This window comes from Saccopteryx leptura, chromosome 3, assembly GCF_036850995.1.
Source record: "Saccopteryx leptura isolate mSacLep1 chromosome 3, mSacLep1_pri_phased_curated, whole genome shotgun sequence".
NCBI classification, from domain to species: domain Eukaryota; kingdom Metazoa; phylum Chordata; class Mammalia; order Chiroptera; family Emballonuridae; genus Saccopteryx; species Saccopteryx leptura.
Genome location: NC_089505.1, coordinates 321864007 through 321872500, shown reverse-complemented (window position 1 = coordinate 321872500; position 8494 = coordinate 321864007). Strand labels below are relative to the sequence as shown.

At 36.4% G+C, this 8494-nt stretch overlaps 1 long non-coding RNA gene across 2 annotated transcripts in view; it reads right to left on the bottom strand.

Moving 5' to 3' along the window:
- Positions 1 to 285: 285 nt before the first annotated feature.
- Positions 286 to 8494, bottom strand: part of LOC136401212 (uncharacterized) — a 30606-nt gene continuing 22397 nt past the window's right edge. For both annotated transcript variants that reach the window (XR_010750487.1, XR_010750488.1), the window contains one exon: positions 286 to 2360. This is a non-coding gene — a long non-coding RNA (uncharacterized lncRNA). The remainder of the gene's footprint in view (positions 2361 to 8494) is intronic.

The window sequence follows — 8494 nt, the reverse complement described above, 5'->3', positions numbered from 1 at the left end:
CCATCCTCCACTTTTTTTGTCTTGTTTTACTTTTCACACTATTTTAGGTTTTACAATAGGACCTGTCTCATATGGGTTTTTTTTTCCTTTTTTTCTAAGCCTTTAAAAAAGTAGTGATTTTTAACTTGTGGTTTGTATAAAAGTAAGCCACAGGCAAGATTTAGTCTTCACGCTATAGTTTACATTAAGGAATATAGATAACTGAATATAGATAACTTCTTTAATATGAAGAATAGTGATAAAAATATGACAAGAAATAGAATCCTAGAAGAAAATTAAATCATACAGGTAGAAATAAAAATTTATTAAAAAAATAGTAATATCCTTATATCAGCATTTTTTATCTTAACATTATTGGCAATTTGAGAAAGATACGTATTTTATTGTGCGGGCTTCTCCTTGGTCATGTGGAATGTTTAGCAGCTTCTCCAGCCTCTATGTAAGATGCCAGTAGCACCCCTATGTGGTATAATATGTAAAATTAAGGTTCAGTATTATGCCCTGCCTTGACATCTGGAAAATTTAATAGAACCTTGAATGACCTCATTCTCCTCCCCAATCTGCTCCTGTAGGTAAGGTCCTAGGCAAACAAACCTCCTTATCAAATTAAACAGGTACAGTTCCTACTTATTCCTCAATAGTAAGTTTTAGTTCCCTGCCAGTCCATAGAATTATTTAAACAAACTAATCATATCCTCTCACAGGAATCTAAGGACACCTTATCCTCTTGATACTACAAAGCTTACCTCCTACAACTTCTGATTGTTTAGTCTGTACCTAAGCACAAATCTCATATGGTCTTGTATGGCATGCAGTGTCCTCCTCCCCCAGACTATGTGACTAGTGAGCTGTTGCCAATCTTATCTGTCCAGAGTTAATGCCATGTATTTAGACATCTTCATAACCCTAGGCTGGAAGTCCTTCCCTCACTAAGGAAGTGATCAAAACACCTCTCCCAAGAGTGGTAACCAAAAATATCTCCAGACACTGACAAATATCCTGGGTGTAGGGGAAAGTGGTATGAAATCACTCCAAGTGAAAACCACTGCCTTAGAAGAGTTCCAAAACAAGAAAATATAAAGAAAATTGAGAAGAAACTATACTCTAAGATATAGTGACTTAAATTTTTAAAAATAAAAACTGGGGGAGGGAAAAAAAATGAATCACCAGATTCTACGTATGTGTTCCAAGCAAGATAAAATAATAGAAGTGATAATAACACAGTGAATCTCTACAACACGAAAGAAAAAAGAAAAACCCTAACAGTAACCCTAGAGAAACAAAACATAAGACACAACTATTAGACTCACAAAAGACTATTCAACAAGATAATAGAAGCTAATGGGATAATACCTTAAATGCACAGAAAAAATATACATAATTGCCAACCTAAAATTCTATAGCAATCATTTTTGTCAAGGATGAGAGAAAATAAAGAAGTCAATAAACTAACAAAAACAGTGAGGGTTAACTACTCACATATTCTCGCTATAAAAACTGCAAAAGATATACTTCATGAAGGAGAAAATTAAACCTAGAGGAATAAATAGGATGCAAAAAACTATGATGTGTAAATGTAATTATGAACATGATGAAAATCTAAATGAGAACTGGCTGAATTATCATCAGTAATGATAATGACTAATTTGGGTATGTACAAAGGTAAACCTAAAATACTAAACAAAAGTTATATGTAGTGAAAAAATGATTGGTGTTAAAACAGGTTCTAAGTTCCTTGTATCTTTCAGGAGAAAGGTAACAAAATTGGTTTCCATTATCTACATTTTAAGTCAAGTTTCATGGCCAGCAAGTATGAGGGTTTTCTCTTGTTCCTCTTAGTGTCTCATATCTAGGTTTATACAAGTTATAAGTCCAACATGTAGCAAAAGTAGCATGTGGTCCTGATCCTAGAAGCACACACAGCATGAGGATTCATCTTTGTGTCCTCTTTACTTGTCACAAGTGGAAGTGGTAACCTATTTCCATGGTTGTGATCAGAATTAAAATAATCCATCACTGGTTAATCTCATTTTTTCAGAGTAGTCAATACAAGATACAAACAAAATATAAATATTCTTACATATCATTTTAGAATGAAAAAAGAATACATATTTGTGCACATGCACAAATGCTGACTCAACATTTTGTGGATTAATATAAACATAAATATTGATTTTATTTTTTATATATAATTCCCAGGTTGGAGGAATTAGTATACAGCATTGCATGATGTATTAGAAATCTTCCATTTAGTTCTCCAAGTTTGCTCTTCATCCTTGTCCACCATGATCTCTGTCCAAGGTTGGTCTGTATAATCTCATCAACAGCTCATGATCTCTCGCTCAGACATGGAAAGATACCTGAGGATCAGAGGGAAAGAGCAGAGTAAGGTCAGATTGCTCATTCCTTCAGCTTCCTCCATGCTAACTGTACTTTTCCCCAAAGCAACCAACTGTATACAACACTCTCCCTTTGGTCCCAATATCTGCTTTATCCTCTCATTTTTCTTTTCTTTTTTAAAATTTTATTTAGAACGTTAACTTTAACATGGTGACATAGATCAATAAGAGTACATAGGTTTCAGGTAAACATTTCTATAACATTCGAACTGTTGATTATGTTGTATACCCATCACCCAAAGTCAAATCCTTTTCTGTCACCTTATATTTGTCCCTTTTTACACCCTTCCTCCTACCTCCTCTCCTATTCCCCTCCTCCATATCCACTTCCCCCTCAGCCATATCCCCTTCCCCTTGGTAACTACTTCACTTTTCTCTATGTCCATACGTCTCAGTTTTATATCCCACCTATCTGTGAAATCATACCCCTCAGATGAAATTCAGAGAGCCTGAGCTTCCCTCCTCCCTGTAGTCCAGCAGAGAGAAAAAAAACAACAGCCATTTCAAGTTTGTGTCCTCTCCAAAGCCCACTGCGAATGCCTTTTATCTTCTGCCCCCTTTTTCACCCAGTCCCACATTTAGTCCATTCGGTGCGTGGATCTTTCGGGCACACCTGTGAGTTCGGCTAGGGTTCATTCACTGTATTATAGTTGTTCCATTTATTGAAATTTCAAGGGGAGAGATCAGGATATCTCTCATGCCACCATTACTCTGACATGATCCCTCATTTTTTATTCTAGGAGTAACTATAATCCAAGAGGCATGAGGACCCTGGTTAATGGATATTACTTGTGGTTCTTCTACAGCTACATCTTTATAAATAGTTTCTTTGTATCAGATAATTTTATTTTGACTATGCATTCTATTTTCTGTTGGCATTTAATAAATACAGTCATTGGCACTAGAAGTAGCACACATTTTTGGTACAAAATCTGTATTAGTTTCCTGTTGTTGTTATAACAAGTAACCACTAACTTAGTGGTTTAAAATAACACAGATTTACTCTCTTACAGTTTTGAAAGACAGAAGTCTAAAGTTAAGGTGTCACAAGGCTGTGTTAGTTCTAGAGGCTGCAGGGAGAAAGTTAAGGTGTCACAAGGCTGCGTTAGTTCTAGAGGCTGCAGGGAGAATTCATTCCCATGATCTTTTTAGTTTCTAAAGGCGATCTGCATTCCTTGGCACATGGCTCCTTCCTTGCATCACTCTAGTTTCTTGCTTTCATTATCACATCTCCTGCTACTTAGTTTGACCTTCCTGCCTCCTTAATATAAGGACCTTTGTTATTACATTGGACCCACTCATATAACCCAAGATTATCTCTCCATTTCAAAGTCTTTAACTAAATAATACCTACAAAATAACTTCAGGGAAACACCTATATTAATGTTGGATTGACTAACTGGGCACTATTACCTAGTCAAGTTTAACATAAAACTGACCATCACATAACTCCAGGAAGTAGATTCTCAAAACCAGATAATGGAATTGGGTGGAACTTGATTATATATTTGAAAAATGCAAAAATTAGCTTCAAACCAAGGAGAAATGGGACACAATTATCTACAACACGCTATAGCATTCAGATTATCCAAATTGTCACTGCAGGAAGCATTATTTGATAGGCTGGTCAGTTACTAAGAGGACCACTATCTCTGGTATTATGAACACAGTAGTGATGATAAAGATTACATATCCATGCTACTTCTCCTGATGCCCATAGGAAGTATAGTGGGGTAAATGAAAATTTAAAATACAAACATGAATTTAAATGTAAACATATACATGAATATAAGAATACAGGTAAAAGTATTCATGAAGAAAAACTAGAAAGCCCTCCCTGACAACTTCGAATGGGTCCTTCAACTCTGAGTCACAGAGTGGACACAGCTAAGATATAACTTAGCCAGAGTTATGTAACTCTGCTAATAGTAGCAGAATTACAGCACCAAGCAAATTTTTAACCCTATTAGATCTCTTTTGCTAAATAAAGGCTCTGTTTTGAAGTGGGACTCTAGACTATAGAATGGGAATATTTAAACAAGAATGAATCAAGTTAAAAACTCTGTTCCAGATTCACTGAACTTCCTTTTTCTCCCTCCTTCACCCCTCATTCTGAGGAAATTAATTCTCCTCTTTATCCAAATCTTTCAGTGATACACTTATAAAAGCTGTTTTGCAGATTAATGCTGATTTTCTCAGGACACACCCCACTACCTCTCATTGCTTCTAGGTTCTTATAAATTAGATCCCCAAGTATCACTGATGGTAAAGAAGGAGGCCTGCTCCACCAAGAGATACACCACAGGGGTTGAAAGTATTTACCTTACTTACTGACAGCCTGGGGGCTTTGGTAGAAGTGGGTTTTGAAAATATAAAACTCACCTTGTCTAAATTCACTGACATGGGCACAATCTCATTTAGGATCTATGACTTATTGGGTTAGTTTGAGCCCCTGGGACTGGTACAAAAGTCTGTTCAGTCAGCTAATTGAAGACTGAATTTAACAATGGCCTAGAGCAGTGGTCCCCAACCCCCGGGCCGTGGACCGGTACCTGTCTGTGGGCCATTTGGTACCAGTCCACAGAGAAGGAATAAATAACTTACATTATCTCCATTTTATTTATATTTAAGTCTGAATGATGTTTTATTTTTTAAAAATGACCAGATTCCCTCTGTTACATCCGTCTAAGACTCACTCTTGAAGCTTGTCTCAGTCACGTGATATATTTATCCGTCCCACCCTAAAGGCCAGTCCATGAAAATATTTTCTGACATTAAACCAGTCCATGGCCCAAAAAAGGTTGGGGATCACTGGCCTAGAGTATGTCATATGATCACAGTGGGACAATCTGCTAGCTATCTTTTATAAGAGCCCTTCATCAAGACTTGAAATTCCATTCATCAAGACAATATGGAATGCACTGCCTCAGGGACCACCAACACATCTGAAGAGCTCTCTGGCTCTGTAGGCAGACACCACTGTGGGGGATGCTACAGAGATATTAATTTACCTAATGTAGTGGGAATGATGGGTTTCTAGAATGGTAGAGACTATATGGTGGTACTTAACCATCAGAGAAAAGCAGGAAAGAATTACCTGGTCTTCAAAAGTCTGCATGTTGCATAGACTTAAACAAGAAGCATCTGAACTCAATCAATAGGAAGCAACTTTGGGCCATCTGGAGCATCAATCTTTGGAGACATGATAGATATCTGAGATCATATACCCATCAATTAACAACTTAGAACTTCCCACTCCATCATCATCTAAAACATTTTACCACCTCTTGCTTCAGATAACACACTTAGAACCATATTATTTTCATTTCTTGGCCCTAGAACCCATATCATTATTAGAAAATACAACCAAAATCTTTGGAATTAAAAAATTCTAGCCTCCAAGCACCACCAACAATAGTTGCCAGTATCTGATTCAGTAAGATTGCTGTGGCTGGGAGGCATATATCTGGGATCTCACTTCACAGATTCTTTCAGACACAACACAGACTTACAAAATGGAACCAAAAAGCCCCAGGGAAACCTGGTACCTCATGCCCAGTTACAGAGTTTAGAAAGAAAGTTGGCCACAAGCTCCACGTGGCTCTTTTAAGCAATGAATGCCACAATGTGCCTCTCCTGAACAACAAATCTCATCTACTTAAACTCACATACTGTCTCCTAAATTAGGCCTCATCAAATCTCCTTTGCTCTCTCTTCACTTTCCCAAACACCAAGCTTATGTCTCTGCTGTATCCTAGACTCACATCTAAGAGTTGCTGCATGTGTTTGCCTTTTTTATTATAATTTTGGCCACCTTTTTTTTAATGTACTGTATTTCCTTACATATAAGACGCACCCTTTTTCAAAATATGTTAGGGTCTAAAATGGGGTGCTCCTTATATAGTGATTGTAGTTTTTTTACTTGCATTTCTTACTTTTTCATGCTTGTTTTTGCGCTCATTGTTGAAGACAGTGATTCGTCATCAGACACAGTTGAGGACAAGCCAATGGATGGAACAGTGATGAGGAGTTGTATGAATTTTATGGTGAATAAAACTTGAGTTCAATAACTTTATGTAATACTTTTTTTTTTCAAAATTCGGGCCACAAAATTAAGGTGCATCGTATACGTGGGAGCACCTTATACATGGGGAAACACAGTAACTTATCCTCTCTGTCTAGGAAAATTTATGAACTCTCTTTCCTCTCTGACATGTCTGACAGTCACTAGGGCTCTTGGATTAAGACCTACCTGCTGGGTACAGTTAGACTGCACTGGGAAGGACTCAGACTATTTAAGCAATGTGATGGAGTTCAAAGAATATCAGACTTAAAATCAGAAAATCGGGGGCCAAATCTTAACTTTGCTACTTACCTCTATAAACTTCAACAAGTTATTAAAAATCTTAATTTCAGCCCCCTTGTCTCTAAAATAAGGCCAAACACTGATAGATACCTAATAATTTTATTTTATGTATTTATTGATTTTGCGAGAGAGCAACAGAGAGAGAGACAGACAGGAAGGAAGAGAGATGAGCAGCATCAACTCGTAGTTGTATCGCTTTAGTTGTTCATTGTTTCTCATATGTGCCTTGGCTGGGGTCTCCAGCCAAGCCAGTGACCCCTTGCTCAAGCTAGGGACCTTCAGCTCAAGCCAGCAATCATGGGATCATGTCAATGATTCCACGCTCAAACTGGCAACCCTGCGCTCAAGCTGGTGAGCCTGTGCTTAAGCTGATGACCTCAGGGTGTCGAACTTGGGTCATCAGCATCCCAGGTCAATGCTCTGTCTATAGCTGCACCACTACCAGTCAGGCCTACCTAATAATTTTATTTCATAAGAATTAAATAAGATAACATGGGAAAATGTTCAGTGTAATATTTTGCACATAATGTACATTTAAAAATAATTACTGTCTTTGTGTTTTACTCTAATACATATAAAAGTTTCCATTAGAACACAGTTCAGAAATTATTCATTTATTGATATTTTCATACTTAAAGTCATTCCACAAATACTTTAAAGCTGCCAAACTAAAAATCTAATTTTGAAAACTCCTATTTTAATAATAATGACATAATTTCCACAGATGTTGGAGGAAGATTCTAATTCTTTTTAGCAAACTAAGTATGAACCACTTACAGAACTTTTTGCACAATTATGATAAATCAGTGATGCAGTGGAATTAGTAAAATAAACAAAACCCAACTTCTCCCTTCTTGACCCTATTACAGCTTTCATCTTGGCACATAACTCAAGCAAATGGATTGAAGAGATGTTCACAGAAGTGAGAAGCTTTGACAGACTGTTGGAAATGTGTGATCACTAGAAGGCAAAACAGCCAATAAATAGCAGTTTTATTTTCCAGGAAAACTTCTTTAATTTCAACACATGATCTAATTTGGGCCAATCAGCTCTTACCAACCAAGAACTTTAACTAACATTTTAATGGAAAAACAGAAACTGAACACTTTAAGAGACAGGTCTTATCAATGTCTGTGTTCTCAATGGAAGTTCCACAAATTCTTATTGTTACAGTTCCAGATTCCTGGATTTCTGTCCTTCCCAAGGCCAATGTCTGAAGCCATGAGTTACCTGGCATCCTTCCACAAATAGCTCTGCTTAATCCAAATCAGGTTGTTTCTATTATGTAGAATATAGATAATTTTGAACACATTCACAAAGATATTAATAAAATAGAAGAAACTAAACATTTGTGTAAAATAATAAAATCATTTTATGTGTTTTGGCATTAAAATCCACAAAGGGGTAAAAAAGTTTTTAGCTGAATTTTCTCCAGTCTGTGAAAAGCAAATCCCACAAATTTATGCTTAATTTTAAAAGGACAGCTAGTTCTTTCAATCAAGCAGAGTATTAATTACTATATTTTTAGAAGAGGCATAAACTGATTATTGAAAAGAGTTTTAATGTTTTTCAGTGATGTTTTCAAGCTTTCATTTTAAATAAAACTTTTGAATGTAATAGACAAGAATATTTTAGAATAAAATAGGGTACATCCCAAATGTAGCTAAAAGGCCACATTTTAACCAAATGAAATGTGGCTTGGGTTGTGGGGGGGGTTGTTTTTGGGTTT